Genomic DNA, 17,988 nt, shown 5'->3' with positions numbered 1-17,988 from the left:
GCTGCTTCTTCAGATAGGGATTTATGACTAGGTGAATAATAGTAAAACAAATTTGCAGTTATGCTAAAAACTGTTGGCTGCAGCGTGGTGCGCGGCTCAAACCTCTTCGTGAAATAGGAAATGAGAAATAAATAGGGAGACTTCAGAGATGGGAAGTGAGAAGTGAGAAAGTGTGAAAAGCATGAGCATGAGCATTATGACCGCACAATTCGTAGTTGCTACTCCGTGATTGACTAGAACTTGCGAAATTGTACAGAGAACACAATAAATGGGGCTTGAGACTAGCTACCCATTCCCAATGTACACGTTTCGCGAGTTCAAATATCTAAAGTCAATAACGGCGCCGGCCATGTCCTTACGGTCATATAGGAAGAGAAGGGTTGTTACTAGAGACAGAGTTTTCATCTGCATCTCCGCGATTGTCTTGGGATATCTAGATTCACTTCGGTAAGTGATGCGATCTATGGGACGGGAAATAACACTAATTCGCAGTCTAGCCACGAGAAAAATGTTAAACGTATTGGATGACCGAACGGACGCGCAGTACTCTGTACTTACTTGCCCGATAGCTACTGCAAACAATTGACGATCGCATATGTCTCGACCGGAGCAAAGCGCAATACATGCGCATGAGCCACCGAACACGAAATAGATATTTTATTATTTTTCCGATGACTGAAACACGCATTGCACTCGTTGGTTACTGCAAACTTGCTTACTGGTGAAACACAACTGGACAAAAATCAGACTTTCACTTTCTGATTTATTTACTCACCCGTGCAAAGTAAAGCTAAATTACGGTGACCGTCCGATCTTTTTGCCTTCCGCTCAAAGCAAAACTAAATTTCGACGACTGGCCGATCCGTTTACTGGAGAAACACGACTGGACAAGAAACAAGATTTCACTTTCTCTGAGAAGTGAGAAAATGTGAAGAAAGGCAAAAAAGGAAGAATTAAGAAAAGGAAGAACGAAGAAGAAAGATGACAAAGGTGAGAAGAGAGGGTGGAAAAGCAAGAAGGAAAATGAAGAAAGTAGAAATAAGAAAAAGTAAGAAGGAAAAAAGGAGAGGAAAATAATGAAGGAAAAAGAAAAAAGGATAAAAAGGAAGGAGGAGGAAGAAAGATGAAAGAAGGACGAAGTAAGAAGGAAGAGTGAGAAGAAGCAAGGAATAAATAAGAAGAAAAAAGGAAGAAATGAAAAAAAGAAGGGAGAGGGAAGAATTGAAAGGGAAGAAGGAGGAAAAACAGAAAAAAAAAATAAAATGAAGTAGGGGTATGCGATAACACACTTTTTCTTAACGAAACGAAACGAAACAAAATTTGAAATATCTATGTTGGTTCGGATCGAATCGAAACGAAATATAGATTTACTTTCGAGATTTCGAAACGATACGAAATCAAGATTCATTTAATTCAAAATTTCTCGAAACGAATCGAAATTTTAATTTTTTTCTGCGGAATTTTTATTAAATTGGTATTACATTATGTACGAAATTCTGATTTCACTTTTTCGTAACAGTCTTGGTAGTCATATGGCTACTACTTCTGCCTCATACGCAGGAGGTCGTGGTTTCAATCCCAGATCCGTTCCTTTCTCCTACTTTGTAGCTTTCTATATATTTCTCATGTTCTAGCAATCGCTAGAACTGGAAATGGGCTTTCATGCCGTTTCCATTTCTATCCTATACCTTCAACTATACTATTCTAGCAGTAGCTGCTAGACTTTTAAACGAACTTTAAAAAAAAGCTTGTTTCCTTTATACAGTTAGAAATTTCATCAGTGGCTTTCTCCTACCTAGCACATAGGCAGCTCGTGTACCAATACGAACCTCTGCCTCTCGAACCTAGCCTAAAAATTCCAATAAAATCCGTATGAGCTCGTGGCAAGTGCAGAGGTATATCCGGCTTGCAGTGGGTGAGTGATTGCATCATCATTTCCTCCCTTTCCCTACATTGACTTGCATTCTGTCGTGGCAGGCGCCAGTACATATGACCTAACAAATAAGATCACCAGTACTTGTACATTGAAGATGAGTGATAGTCCCAAGCAAACATATGTTGGTTCTCTGTTCTCTGACCATGACTCATATCCCAAAGACTGGCGTTTTAACACCCAAAAACAATAACTTTTTTGTTTTTCCGTAGCGAAGATCAAGATTATAAACGAGCTCAATACCCTATGGAAATAATTACACGAATGAAGCAAAAATGACCATTTTAAAGCAAGTGTTTGGAATATGAGTCATGTTCGGAATTTGAGTCAAAACGGTACTTGCTTCGGAGTTTTCAATTCATGACTGATAACGATGCTTACAGTCAATTTAGGATAAGGAGAGGAACATTAGTTTAACATCATTGTTATAAGAGACCGAGGTATGCACTGCATCTCCGTGAGCGCTCCGGGAAAGGAATCGTTGGTTAGTTGAGAAGGTAATTCGTGTGAAGCCACCTTGGCAAGCGACTAAATATTTATTGTAAACGAAGTTATTTTGAAAACAGGAAGACGAGAACTGTGTTTCAAATCAATCCATTAAATTCGTTTAATAAGCTTCTACAACTCGATCGATTCCGCACTAAGTAATGTTGTGCTCTTCGATGCAGACATTAGTTTTATCCCTTCGCGTTCTCCTACACTAGATGGCGTGATCAGCATCAACACGATTGATTGCACATTGCCTAAACAAATTTCTTCTGCACTTTGCATTCTCCCGGACTAGCTGCCATCCCATAACCAGCAGCAACACTATCGATTCCGCACTCATATTGTGCAATTAGTCAAAAAAATATCACAATATTCAAATTTGAATCTTGGAACTACTGGACACGTTTTATAGCAGAAAGCTACATACGTATTTGTCGACTCAGAATGGGGTTAAGTCGAAAGCGTTAATAGAAAAATTTGTATAACCTAAAGTTTTGAAAACAGCGTTATGATTTTGTTCAGCGGCGCAGCCAAAATTTTTGTTAATATAAAGTATGGTTTAAGTTTCGTTAGAAGCTAGTTTTTTCTAGCGAAATTTTTGAAATTTTGCGAAACGAAACGAAATCAAGAAATCAGATTTCGCCATGCTCAAACTCCGCGAAATTTCGCGGAATTCCGTTTCGAACCGTCTGAAACGAAATTTTTCAAAATACCGCATATGCTTAAAATGAAGTAAGGGGCTGTCCATATATTTGGCATATATCAAGTGGACAAGTTTTGGTCAGTTTAAGACCTCCCATCCTGGCCTCAGCGTAGACAACTGCTCAAACATTTTTTTTAAATTGTACTAACCGTGGACAATCACCATACACCCCTTTCCCTCCTTAACTGTCCACGTGGTATATGAACAGCCCCTGAATATAAATAAAGAAACGGAAGACGGAAGAAAGATGAAGAAAAAGGAAGAAAGAAGAAGAAATAAAAAAGGGGCATAATCAAACCATTATAGATACATTAGTGTATTATCAGAAACTCTACAACACTCCAACCAGTGGCGTAGCCAGAAAATTGGTCTGGGGGGGGTTTTCTGAACATTTTTTAATTTCGAGAAGGTTCGAAAAAAAAATTCTTCTAAAAATTTTGTCTCTGGGGGGGAGATTTTATGTCCAGAACCACCCCCGTGGCTACGCCACTGACTCCAACACTCCACTCCAAATAATCATCCAGAAGAAGAGCAATGCCACCAATCATTCGTAAGAGTTGGATTAGCTCTTTGAAACATCATCACTAGATTATGGACACTTTACAGTACTCTTAGTACTTCTACAATAATCTAAACTGTCGTTAAGTTTGAAACTTGAAGAATACTTAATAATCATAAAATCTACATCAGAACAATCTACTTCAGAACATCACTGTATTATCAGAACATCTACGACACTCCAAGCAATCCTTAAGCTCAGATATCAACAAGAAGACGTGCGAGGTCCCCACCATTCTTATGAGTTGTAATAGCTCCAAGTGACTGCAATACACTATTATATACGCAATACAATATACCCACAGCAGTTCAAGTTCTAGTTCAAGTTCAAGAAAAGAAAAATTGTAATGGTATCCCATATCCCGGTCCGGTCAAAGAAATTTTCAGGTCGACATTTTCTCGATTCCCCTAGGTATAAAAGTATCATCGTGTTTAGCCGCCTGATATACATATGCAAAAATGGTAACTTGGCTTAGAAACTTTGCTGTTAATAACAGTAGAAGTTCTTAATGAACACTAAGCAGCAAGGTGGCAATGTCCCAGTGGAGAATGTAATGCCAATAAGAAGAAGAAGAAGTGTCCCATGGAGCTATTCTATCTCAAAATTACGGACGTGAAGAAGAAGAATGCGTTGCTTCGGATTATTCGAATTATACTGATTGCTTGTTTATTTTTTATGTTAAACTACGAATATTCATCAATTTGAAGTGTGTCTACTGTCGAGTAACTCTTCCGTATATTTCATTTTTTGAACTGGCTAATTTGTTTTACACCTTTTTAAATACAACTGTTATTAATTGAGACATGATTTCGAAGCCGAACGAGAGCCATTTATGTAATCATAATCAGTCTGAATTATGACTACAATACAAGCATCAATTCACGTGCTGCATAATTTTAAATTTACTCTCCAACAAACTAACAATTATGCAATCAACGCCTCATTTGCTTTGATTGGCACGTAATTCATCATCAACATACCAAGAGTATGACCACTCACTTTGGCATGACATATCGAATCTAATCACGACCAAAATTAAATGCCTTAACTCGAACAATACAACAATAACGCAATGAAATAAAATGTTCTTTGCATATATCCCATTCAAAGTGTCTATATTGCTTTTCCCTATCTACATCGCCGGTATCCACTTCCAGCGCAATCTCGTAACACTTTTAGTTTCGTATGTGCGCACGTCAAAGAAACAATTACGCACGATTATCGCAATTTTCACTTTTATATACAACACCACTCCCCGTCCTTGTACGGCTTTCATACTGCTGACTGACGGATGGTGGATATCTGCGGACTGCCACTGACCATTTTGGGAAAAACCTCCCCTCCCTATACCCACGTGTGTCCGCACTGCGCTCAAGACGGGGGATACATAAACACTTCCCACGGCACATCACGGAATAATACACCACCCTGCACCTGCCGATGCGGTTGGTGGGTGCCTTCTTATTACCACCCTCACGGTCTATTGTTCGCGGATTCAATGTTTTTATTGTTCGTTCCTTTTATGCCACTTTTCGCGTGTGTGTGATGAATTTCGTGCCGGAACGAACGCCGGCACATTTTCCTCTGTTTCGCTGTGTCTCACCTTCGAATCACCAGCCAAAGCCGCAGTAGCAGATAATGAAAAGTGGTAGCCAACCCCTGACGTACCCCCCGAATTAACTAGTTTTGATTACGACAATACGTGATAAATTAATTTATACTAAAATGCGAGAAAGAATAAAGCTATATGGTTCAAAGTTATGTTTCCTGTGTTCATTAGTCAGTCAAGATCACTTCTACACATTTTCAAACCATATGGATCCAAAAGGGTTACATCCGAGGCTAAAGGCAAAGTTTATGTCTTTCTTTTGATCTATAATCACTAGTGCACCAATTTCATCGAGATCCACCAAGCCAATCTCGATTTCATTCATGTGATGTTACGTTGTCTACGGCAATAATTCAGGCTCGCCTCATCACCATATGTTTACTTGACCACACAAACCTATACGGCTGTGGTGTTGTTTGAAGCAACTTGTTCCGTCCGGTAGTTGGACGGTTGGTATGGCAGGAAGAAAGCCACTTCCCTCAAATAATGAGATGGTTTAATCACAGAAAACGGGCTCATTCAAGGCAAGAAGTAACACGAACACTAATGATTTCGATTATGGCGTATTTCCTTCTTTGTCGTCGAAGTACAAAAGCAACCCCTACCCAAAATGTAAAGTTCCAACGATTATTATGTTTGGTGTACGTTTGACGTAGAAGGAGATCTCGTTCGGCTGATTAGCTTCCTTTTGATTGCCTTCCTTTTGTCCATATTGTAATGTGAATGTGGTGAATGAAGTTTTGTTAGATAAGACATTAAGGAATTTGACAACTGCTTTTCAAATTATTAGGTCAGGCTTTTATGTAAACTCTTGCAAGGGAACGTCCATAAAATGCACTACAGCTAGATGTCAAGGGAAAGGGTTCGAAAAACGTGACGATTCATACGTATAAGTTTTACAAAAAAGCGACAAAGGTAGAGTCGAATCTTCTGATTCTTCCATGACGTAGTAGGGTTAAACAAAAAAGATATAGATTCCATTCCATATCAGAAATCATCTTCGAAATAAACGCGATACACCAGAACAAATTGATTTCTGGCATAAGATTAATTTTGTTGCTAACCTTTGCGGCCAGATGTATGTTAGTTTGATGGTCGTTTCGGGAACTGGTAGGCAGACAATCAATGGTTTAACAACCTACGCCGTTCGGTTTGCGCGTCCCTCGGATTAGCTGAGTGCATTCAGCGTTCGCTTTGACTACCTCCAGTGCGATTAATTCTAATAGGAATGTATAAATTTACGCTGATCTTACATGCTAAACTCCGGATGATCGCAAACCCTGCCGTGAACGTCAGTCGACTGCTTCTCAGCAGAGAAGTAAAACTGCAACTCGATGCAAATGTCAAAGTGGTGCCACGGGCAGAATAAGATTAGCTGAAAATACCCCGCGACTCATCGCGGATGCATTTTCCCAATGCATGCGAACAAGCTGATGGGTTCACCGAAACTAGTTTTTGTTGCTCCTCCTGCAATGTTCATCGAATATAACCCGATGCCAAACTATCGCATCGTTGCAGCAGAGTAACGTTAGTTGTGTGGAATCCCGTGCAGAAGATGAAGAATTGCCAGCCATGGGTTTGTAGATCTGTAGCGCTTCTCAAATGGAAGACAATCATGTTCCCAGATCGGTATCGGTCACGACTTTGCTCCTATGTACATGCGAGCAGAATGCGCGCACGTTCTTTAAGATTAATCGTGAATTAAAGTTTGCACGCCTGGAAGCGCTATCCTGGTGCCCTTTCATAGATTCTAAGTGGTATTCATATGACTTCCTGTATGATAGAAAGAGAATAGTTCCCTTAACTATGTTAGAGAATCCCTCATAATTGAATTAATCTTTCAATACATAATTGAAAAACACTAGGAAAAACTGTATGATGAGACACAATTAATAATAGTCGCGAAATATATTCAAAGGAATGGTAAACGAAGGAGAGGAATTGGAAACTGGGAGACGTCACGTGATGCACATTTGCCGATTAACCTTAATCAAATCAAACCAGTTAACCAATAGCCAAATGTCGGATAAATGCTTTGTTATTACACAATTCGATTAGTCGTCGGAGGCTTTAAGAAAAGATAAAATCGTTCCATTCATCTATCGTTCGTAAAACTAGTTTCAAGACCTAGTTAACAAGTTCCGACATTCCTGGTGTGGTGCGTAGCTTCGAGTAGTTGACAAACGGGCACCACCCTGTTTGAGTTTAATGAAACTGTGTATGGCGAATGAGGTCACGTATCTTTCCGTTGCAAAAGACCGTTGGTTGGTTATCATTCGGATGTTGCGTAACAGGTAGGTACATACTAAGTTAGTTTTCAAAGAGACGCATCATTCAGATTATTATTAATTAACTTACAGGTCATATGTTTTGCATATTTTTTACCCCCATCCTCCATATGGTTTATCGTGATCTTTTGCTGAAGCCCACTACTCATATGATCACGTGTTTTTTTCGATAGCACATCACGTTTTTTTCAATAGACCCCCGTAACGCTGGGTAGACACCTTTGCGTGGTGTGTTACGGTGTAAGATCTACCACGGTCACATTGTCAGCTACAGGCAAATCCTGACCCAACGAATACCTTCCCCAATATCCAACTCCGTGATACTTATGAGGGTGTCGCTGAGTCGGGGGCCTCTCGTTAAGTAAGTACTACACCAACACTTCCTCCCCTCCCAAGTTACGGTGAAGATGGGCGTGGCCAGGAGTAGTAATCCTCATGCTTTTGTGATTTTTACCCTAGATTGAAATCAAGGACCACACCCACCTTGATTTCTGATAGCAATCTGAATAAGGATTTCAAAAGAAAAACATGAGTATCACTAGTGTCCAATCTACGAAGTACACCGTAACTACACACTCAGTTTTTATTTCTGCATCTCGGCAAAAATCCGCACAGCCGTGCGCCAGCAAAATAAAAAACTGATATTTCAGCAAAAATGACGTTTGTTAGCTGATTTTCGGCAAATTATTTGCTGATTCTCAGCAATTTTGACAGAAATCTCGGCAAAAAACATGTTTGCTGGGGCACGGCTGTGCGAATCTCGGTAAAAGTTCAATATTTTGCTGAGATCCCGGTAAAAAAAATTAAGTGTGTATGCTATGCTATGCTATGCTATGCACATCACGTTTTTTCAATAGAAGAGTAATGCTACAAATATTAATGAAACACTTTGGTCGTTATACAGGTCGGAGTCGTTTAACCGGAGTTTTTTTTCGCGATTTTATTTTATTTTATTATTATCGACAGTTAAAAACGAATTCTCGCCGCCATATAACGGTATGTTTAGGTGCATAGCAAGGAATAAGGATGGCAGAATTCCCTCTCAATTGCAGGGTTGTACCGGGGATCATGAAATATTTTCCGCGCCGACCAAAATCAAATTCGCGCCATTTCCGCGCGGCATGAAATTCAATCCGCGCGATTCAGAGCTAAATTCTGGCCCAATACGCGCGAAATATCATTTTTATATCTAGCATGATTTTTGAAAACGTCGTATGTCCAAATGAGAGTCTCTCTATCATTACGCTCTCTTTCACTAATATCGAAGCTAGTTTTACATTTATTGCAATATTTCACTATTTTATAGCACGCTAGACAAAGCTATTTTCTTTAGATGTCTGTTGAAACATCCGATGCAAATGTTAGTTTGGCTTCGTAATAATTGAAAGAGAAAGTAAAAAAACAGAGCCTCTCTTTTGGACTCACGCGAGATATAATGTATCACAATTTTCTGAACGTTTTCTTTTGAAGTGCGTATTACACAATATTATTCATTTTTCAATATGATTTTGAGCTAGGGGAACAGACGGCTTTGGCAGGTTTTGTTCTATTATTGGCAGGGGGGTTTTTTATGACTGATTATGCTCAAATTTGGCCCAAACATTCTTTACATATCAAAGAATATTGTGACCAAATTTCATAAAATTCGGTCGACAAAAACCCCCCTACCAATAATAGAACAAAACCTGCCAAGGCCGTCTGTTCCCCTACTTCATACATGTTTGTATCAAATTGAAAAAATAATATCGCAGTTAGTATTACAACCCTTTTAGATGGTCTTATTCAACAATAGAAGTAGCAAGGCTAAGTAAACCAAAATTTAGCAGTTAAACAATTTCTATATTCGCCGTGTAATAGAATCAGGATGGTTGCAATATTGTTGTAATTTTTGTTCATAACACAAACTTGCGTAGAGATTAGGTAAAAAGATCCTGTAAATTCGTTTTTGAACAAAACTTCCGAGTAAAAATTATTTGAATTCATATCCAAATAAAAATAATTTAAAATCTAACATACTTGATCAGGTTTCGTTGAATGTTCTATTTTCTAAAACATAAAACTCTCCCGAAGAAAGTTGTCATGCGGAAAGTCCAACAAGATTTTTTGCAGAAATTTCTCTAAGGGTTATTTACAGAAATTCTACTGAAAAATGTAGCAGGAACTCCTGTGTCAGTATTACTTGAATTTCATCGGAAATCTCCAAGGGTATCTGTACAAATTTTCTCCGGGATTCCTGTGGAAATTTGTAAGGAAATTGCTGCGGTAGATCCTCTGAGAATTTATGCAAAAATTCATTCGAATACTTTTTCATAAATTTATCCAGAATAATACGCAGAATTTTTACGACAATACATGCGAGAATCCATCCATGAATTCCTGTTGAATTCGTTTTAATTTTTTTTATACAAAAATACGTTGGTAAAAACACAAGAACTTCCGGGAATTCTCCCGTAAATTCAAAGCGGAATTTCTGCGGATTTTTTAATGGGATTCCTGCTGTCATAGCAGGCCACGTGAATTCATGAGAAAACTACTCCAGAAGTCCTTGCACAAATTTTTGGAGAAGCATGTAGAAATTTGTTAATAAATCGCTTTGGGAATTCCTGAAGACATTTTTTGATCAATTCCTAGTAAAAATCAATTCAACCATCAGGGCACCCGATTGAAGCGATTTGGATAGGAAGAGTGGAATCGCCAACTTCGTAGATAAAGGGCGGGCTCTTCTCCCCATCTATTGGGTCAATCTGAGAAACGAGGGCTAGATTATAATATTGTATTACGAACTTTCTTCTGGAAGGAGATTCTCTATTCCTCCCATGGATTCGCATAAGTGTCTCTGCTTATGGAACCACCCCAACCATTTCTGGCCCTTCATACAGGAGTCTGATGAAATAAAAACAGTAGTATAATCATGATCAAACCGTTTGTCAGATATGGCCAGTGCTATCGGTAGGTGCCTTGCTACAATAGATGGTAGTATCATCATCATCATCATCAATTCCTACTAAAAATCAATTCTTTTCCTAATTCAAGGTGGAATTTTTAAATTTTGTCTGTTGTTATCGCTACAGTAATTAATGTAAAAATTCCTCTATGAATCTCTTCAAAAAATGTTTACAATTTATCATAGCAAAATTCTGCAGAAATCCTCTCCAAACTGTGGAAGTTTATTTATTAAATCACTCATAAAATTCCTTCGTAATTTTTCAGCTGGAATTTTGAAAGGAAAACTTATATAATAGTTATCCAAAAATAACGAAATTTTTTTTAACAAATCCAGTGGATTTTTTTTCCGAAAATATCTGTGGAAATTGACTTTCTATTGCTGTACGAAAGTCCTCTTCAATCACTGCGAAAATTCTTATTATAATGAGACATCTGCATCAAATCAAAGAACATTTTTGTTTTTTCAATTTTTGAATATACTCTGATTCATTCTAAAGAAATGAATCAGAGTATATTCAAAATTGAAAACAAAAAGTATTTTTGATTTGATGCAGATGTCTCATTATAATAAGAATTTTCGCAGTGATTGAAGAGGACTTTCGTACAGCAATAGAAAGTCAATTTCCACAGATATTTTCGAAAAAAAAAAAAAAAGATGGGGCCCTCCTTAGCCGTGCGGTAAAACGCGCGGCTACAAAGCAAGACCATGCTGAGGGTGGCTGGGTTCGATTCCCGGTGCCGTTCTAGTCAATTTTCGGATTGGAAATTATCTCGACTTCCCTGGGCATAAAAGTATCATCGTGCTAGCCTCATGATATACAAATGCAAAAATGGTAACCTGGCTTAGAAACCTCGCAGTTAATAACTGTGGAAGTGCTCAATGAACACTAAGCTGCGAGGCGGCTCTGTCCCAGTGTGGGGATGTAATGCCAATAAGAAGAAGAAGAAGAAGAACTATAAGAGAAGAAACTAAATCCCGACGGGGTAAAAAAATATTCATTTAGGAATCAATAATTAATGACGAAAAGTGACGGGCATCCTCTTATAATACTTGTTGAACGATTGAACAAAAGTGTAATGCATGACATTCACTAAGGACTTGGAAATTGCCGAAAAGTTGTGGAAGTATGAACTACGTTATGATAAAACGCTTAGGTAGGCTCGAGCGTCCCGTCCTCTGCTTAAGACCCATAAGGGGTCCGAAACAGTTCAGTTTCAGGGTAGTAAACTTGTGAGAGAATAAAAGATAGAGGAGTAGAGTGTGGAGCGGCTTGTGAACCGCTTCCGGCTCTAGCGACTGCTATGGAACCTATTTATTAGAGAATTGTTTGTAGAGATAGAAACAATTGTGTTTATGTTCATGATAGATGTTAAGACAGTTCGGGATCGCTACGATGGAGTTTGTTGTGGTTTGTTATACCTGTTGTTTGTTGTAGCTTAGATAATTTATACTTATGGTAGAAGGGAAATGATTGAAATCCGTTTTCTGGTGATTGACGAAGAAGCTATGTAGATTGATATTATGATTATCGTTAGTATGATCACGTTCTCTCCTCGTTTGTCGGGTGAAGATCACTGCGTCCAGATTTTAGGACTATTGTGATATACCCTTTTGCTGTGAAATACGCAAGTTATCTCAGTAACATGTTTGTCACTGAGATACCTTGGTATCGACTGAACTCAAGACCATCTATTATTGATGAATAGAGATCCTGAGTTACAGTATGTGACTCCCCCATTCTGGCGAGACTAGCTTTATGAAGCCAACCACGTCCTTGGGGGATAAGATCCATATGTCAGCAGGCCCTAAAAAGGGCTTGCTGAGAACTTTGAACCTACGTTGGGTGAGTGCACTGCAATAGCAGAGGATGTGTTCTGATGTTTCTCTCTCCTCGTCACATAACCCTAGCAGCACAATCCAGACCGATTTGGTTGCAGCAACTGAAATGTGACTAAATTCGGTTACATATGGAATACAGAAACTTTTGTGCAACATGTGTGCTGCTCGGGAAGCGGCAATTTGAGGTTTGGATTGCTCCGATCTTTTGTAGATGGTATCTGCAGGGGCAGTGTCCAGTTATTAGACCGGTGTAGATGTTGAGATCCCTTTTGTTGAGACCTAATAGTTGTTGGGTTTTCTTGGGGTTAATCGTTACGAGCCTTTTGGATTGGCTCGTATGGGGAAGTGCATTCCAGTTTGATGTGATTTGACTGACCATATATTTGTTCAGTTCCATTTTTACAGAGCAGTCTGAGATCCCGCAGAAGGGCTCAGGGCCAATGAACCTTTCATTAGATCCATTCCTGGCTAGCTCATCAGCAATCTCGTTTCCCTCTAGACCCGTATGTCCTGGGATCCAATATAGGTAGACTCGATTGCGTATGGATAAGTTTTTCAAAGCCAGAATGCATTCCCACACTAGCTTTGAGTTACAAGTGTAGTTATTAAGCGACTTAAGTGCCGCTTGGCTGTCAGAGAAAATACATATTTTTGCAAATCTATACTTTCTCCTCAGGCATAATAACACGCATTCTAATATTGCATATATTTCCGCCTGAAATACTGTGGGCCACTGTCCTAAGTGGACAGAAATTTTTGTTGTAGGGCCATAAATTCCGGATCCTGTCAGATTATTCATTTTCGAACCATCTGTGAAGAAATTTATAGAGCCTGTTGGAACGCTGGGTCCACCTCCTTCCCACTCCTGGCGGGAAGGAATGAACACATCGTAAGGTAAGTCATAATTGACTACCGTTTCCATCCAGTCAGTACAAATTCCTATTGCGGGCTTTATGGCAAATTCATTTAATATGCTGAGGTGACCCGTAAGGTCTCCCGACAGCAGTGTTTTTGTTCTCTTTAACCTTAGAGCACTTTTTTCCGCTTCCAGCTTTATGAATTGATCTAACCGGGGCAGGTGAAGCATTGCGTCTAGGGCCAAAGTGGGTGTACTACGAACTGCACCAGTGATGGCTATGCAAGCGGTGCGTTGGATTTTGTTGAGCTTAGCCCTTGCAGCAGCCTCATTAGTTTTAGGCCACCAGACAAGGGAAGCGTAAGTTGTCCTGGGACGGACAATGGTTTTATATATCCACATGATCATACTTGGTTTTAGGCCCCATCTTTTACCAAGGGTTTTTGAACAAACCCAAAGTGTATTGAGACCTTTCTGCACAACTGATTGGAGATGAGAGTTCCAATTAAGCTTTGCGTCGAGTATGACACCTAGATATTTTACTTCACTTGAATAAACTTATTGTGTTTGATTCAAGAAAAGGGTTTTCAGTTGTACCTTTCTCCGTTTGGTGAAAGGGATAATGTAAGTTTTGCAGGATTTATGCCTAGTTGATACTTTTGACACCAGGAAAAAGTGTGATTTAGGGCAGATTGCATTCTTTCCACGATAACACTTTCGAATTTGCCTCGTACAATAATGACAACGTCATCAGCATATCCAACCACTTCGAAGCCTCTTCTCTCTAAGCTGTCTAGAAGCTCATCCACCACCAGTGACCACAACAAAGGAGAAAGCACTCCGCCTTGCGGACACCCCCTTGTTGCTTTAACAGTGATGTATGAACCGCTAAGCTCAGAGGAGATTTTCCGATTAGCTAGCATAGCATGTACCCAGGTAACAATGCATGGGTCGAATTTTCTCCTCAACATTGCTGACCCTATAGACGAATAAGAAGCGTTATCGAATGCGCCCTCAATATCAAGAAATGCTACAAGAGCAATTTCTTTTGCATTAAGTGTTTTTTCGATTTTTTGAACTACCGTATGTAGTGCCGAGATCGTAGATTTCCACTTTGATAAGCGAATTGGTTTTTGATCACGTTGGTTTAAGTTTGGAAACATAAAATAGAAAAGGAGGGAGCAGGAGGGGAGCAGAGAGGGTTGGGGGAACATATACTTAACCATTTGACCCAGAAAGATTAAGATAATTAAACTGAATTAAAATAAATTAATTAAATTTTACACTTGTGGTCGAACTTGAGTTAAAAATGTATTCCAAGCGTGCCCATCGAATTAAGTGTATTACGAGTACCGATAACCTATGCTACCAATAAAGCTCGTGATTAAAAAATGGAGGTTGGCTTTGTTATTGCTCATCAAAATATAATATTATTCTAGATATTGTCTTAAGTATGAAAACTGAATCCTAACTGTCCCGAAACTGCTTTCACCATACTGCCGCCCAGAGCACAGCCGCCTCTGCCACTTATAGGCAATGTCCCTCCCACCGCCTTGACAGTCTCCAGAAGTATCTACCACAAGATTTGAGAACTAGAATGATTTATTACCATGTCCAGTCATAGATGCGGGAACGACATCGCCATAAACGACACGGGACAACCATGCTCCACACGACAATGCAACAATGCACCGAATCGGGGACCTCCTAAACTGTTCTATGCAACGCAGAGTTTTTCCCTCACTTGCGTTATGTGATGCTGAAAATAAGCTGATGGCAAAAAATAAAAACAATCGAACAAAATTAAAATATTCTAGCTAAATTTTACTATTTTGTGGTTGTTTCCTCGCTTTCCGCATCGCGTTTGTAGTTTGTATGGGAATTAGTATGGGAGAACGTCACACTTAAAATAAATCGCCGAATTCGGTAAAATTTTACCGAAATCTCAACAGCAGAACTGTTCGGTAAATAATTTTACTGATTTTCGGTTATTTTGACAGTTGAACAATGGAAAAAATTACAAAAAATCTGTAAAATAATTACCGAACAGATCTGCTGTTGAGATTTCGGTAAAAATTTACCGAATACTGTGAAATAAGTTAAGTGTGTATATTCTTGCATTTCTACTACTAGAGGTTTCAGTTCATCGTAAAGCAAGTGACACATTACGTTAAAGTATAACCCAAAGGATGCCGAAGAAGGCACATTGCTGTAACGTCCACTAAAAAAGTTGTAACGCTTCGAAGATTGAGTGTTCAAACCTTATGCAAAAAATCATTTATTCTGCCAGCACTGCCGCACTATGTGGAGCAATAATTTAACTGAGTGTTATTTCAAAATAATTGCTCTTATAGGGCATTAGAACTAATGGGAGCTATCCGGAATCATTTCACAAAGAAAAAAATTCGACTAGAAGGAAAATGGGTTTTGCCCTCTGACAATTACAGGTTGTCCGGTAGTGCTGGCAGAAACATTGATTTCTTGCATATGGTTTAAACAATCAATTTTCGAAACGTAATAACTTTTTTTGTAGGCCTTCAGGCTGCATACCTTCTTCGGCAAAGTCTTTTGGCATCTTCCAGGCTACATACCAACGTACTGAGTCACGTGATTGATGATAAATTGAAGCCGCTAAGAGCAAAAATGTTAAAAAGTACATTTTCCCATACTAATCTCCATGTAAATTTAAAACGCGATACGGCATGCGAGGTCGCAACCAATCGAGCCCATATTTTGCGCAGTTGATTGGGGTCCCAACACGATTCAGAAAAACCTTGATCTCACTTGATCGGACGAAGTTTGCGTTTTTCCATACAACTGCGTCCCACTCTTAAGTATATATCGATAAGCTGACAGCAAGCAATGTTCCTTTTGGAGTGTAGCAACTCAAATCTAATGAAATTGTTACTATGATTGCTCATTACGAATCATTTGATTTCAATAAACTTAACTGATAAACAGTTATTTAACATCAGTTCAGCATGTCCGGAAATCGAAGCAATTGTAAAAACTTGCCTCGAAGTCCGGACATACAGAAAATGTAATAAAAATTATAAAGCTATGAATTCCCAAGCAATTTCTCTAATTCATGACAAAGAGTGCTATCATACTATGTTAATAAATTTCTAATACCTCTTGCAAATGATAGAATATATAAAATATGAGCTTAGTTTTTCTAATGTTGAGTCTTAAGCTGTATTCTAAGAAAAACGAAATTCACCGTAGATTATGACATGCTTTCAACTTTTACCTCTAATTTACAAGTTATTACCACAGATCACGGATTACTTACATTTGTTAAAATGATTTCAAGTCCAAGAATTGTTCCGTGCATTGATAACCCAAGAAATACTTGTTGAGATGGTAAATAAAGTCAAATAACAATTGAAGTGTCCGGCTTTCGAAGCGTCCGGCAATTCGAAGCAAAACGGTATAAAAGCAATAATGACGGAAATGTTTGCATTGTTTTGAGATCCAAATTTCTTAATCATGTTTATAGATGTGAGCAAAAACGATGACAAGCTGATAAAATGATTATATGGTTCTTGATTTTCGTGTTGGAAGTAATAATAATAGCAATATTGAAGCAAAGACAGCTTGACAATAATTTGACGCACTTTCAAGAAATAAAAATCAGTGAAAATTATCATGAGGTATAGCCTTCCGAATCAGTTCTTTATCATGACGACTTGCGAAATAAATCTCTCACGGTATGCTACATATCGTATTTGTATACTGAAATGATAAGTGAGAGACTTTTTCATTTTCTTTTAGATGACACTTGTTTTTCATAATACACAATTGAGTTTTATTTTATCAAATTACGCTAAACACAGTATGCTAACTTTTATATATTTTTTTCATTTCAGGTCCATATCAAATTAATTGTTTGAAATTTCATCAAAATCGTAAGGCAGGTACCTATATGAGCATCACAAAAAAAAATAATATTCCCTTTCACTAGTAATCATATATATTGCGTATTAAAATAAATTCTTAAAGCAGAAGTGTCACGAACCAAAAATGGTATTGGCATAATAGCCAGCCTAGCCCTGTTTTGGTACAAATTCCAATTAATATTTGGGCAGTAGGGTGGCTCAAAAAACACTTTTTCAAATTTTCTATAACTTTCTCTATTAGGAAAATCCATATGTTAACTGATGCGTGACATTATGTGGAATGACAAGTGATGTTTTGAGACCTCAGAATTAATATTTATTTAGAGCAATATAGTCTTAGACTGAAATATCTATTGAGAACGATTTCTGCGGATCAGGCGGCAAATTTAGTTTGGAAGTTTACATCACAGACAAACTGACGTAACAGCTTGAACATTTTTCTAAAAAATCCATCGCCCAATTTCTCTACCACCATCTTGCGAGCATGTTACACGAAACAATGTGTCGTATGACATTGTCACCAGAAGGCGCTAGAGTGATATGTCCTACTCGAAGGATTACGACGCTGGCGCCTCTAGTTGTGAAACGCGCAATCAATCAAATTCAAATTGATCGTTGAAATCATGGTCGATGGTAATTTCTCTAGTGTTACGTCTGTTTGTCTGTGGTCATATATTTGAGTGTTTTATGTACACTAGACCTCTTCATGTTTTCAAAAAGCATCAAAAATTCAACCGGTCAGCCCAGAATCACAATTCTTATACTAAAATAAGCCTCCTGTCAAATTTTCAGCTAATACGGATAAAATTTCGAGGTGGCTCAAGTCGATTTAATGTTTTTGGGCTATTTTCAATTTTGAAAAAAAT

At 38.5% G+C, this 17,988-nt stretch overlaps 2 protein-coding genes across 10 annotated transcripts in view; one reads left to right on the top strand and one right to left on the bottom strand.

The window, feature by feature from the left end:
• Positions 1-17,988, bottom strand: part of LOC134212432 (6-phosphofructo-2-kinase/fructose-2,6-bisphosphatase 1-like) — a 319,297-nt gene that overhangs the window by 120,192 nt on the left and 181,117 nt on the right. The gene's annotated exons all lie outside the window — the stretch shown is intronic.
• Positions 1-17,988, top strand: part of LOC134212433 (alpha-N-acetylgalactosaminidase) — a 208,515-nt gene that overhangs the window by 47,105 nt on the left and 143,422 nt on the right. Inside the window, exon 3 of one of the 8 annotated variants that reach the window (XM_062690290.1) lies at positions 17,093-17,136. The exons of 6 other annotated variants lie outside the window; for them this stretch is intronic. The gene's annotated coding sequence lies outside the window, so the exon portion shown is untranslated. Of the gene's footprint in view, positions 1-17,092; positions 17,141-17,988 lie in introns of all 8 variants that reach the window. One more of the 8 variants, XM_062690291.1, reaches the window with a different exon arrangement.

The sequence above is a fragment of the Armigeres subalbatus genome, chromosome 2 (assembly GCF_024139115.2).
Source record: "Armigeres subalbatus isolate Guangzhou_Male chromosome 2, GZ_Asu_2, whole genome shotgun sequence".
Lineage (NCBI taxonomy): Eukaryota > Metazoa > Arthropoda > Insecta > Diptera > Culicidae > Armigeres > Armigeres subalbatus.
The sequence above is the reverse complement of the archived record's forward strand: the minus strand, read 5'-3'. Positions and strand labels throughout refer to the sequence as shown.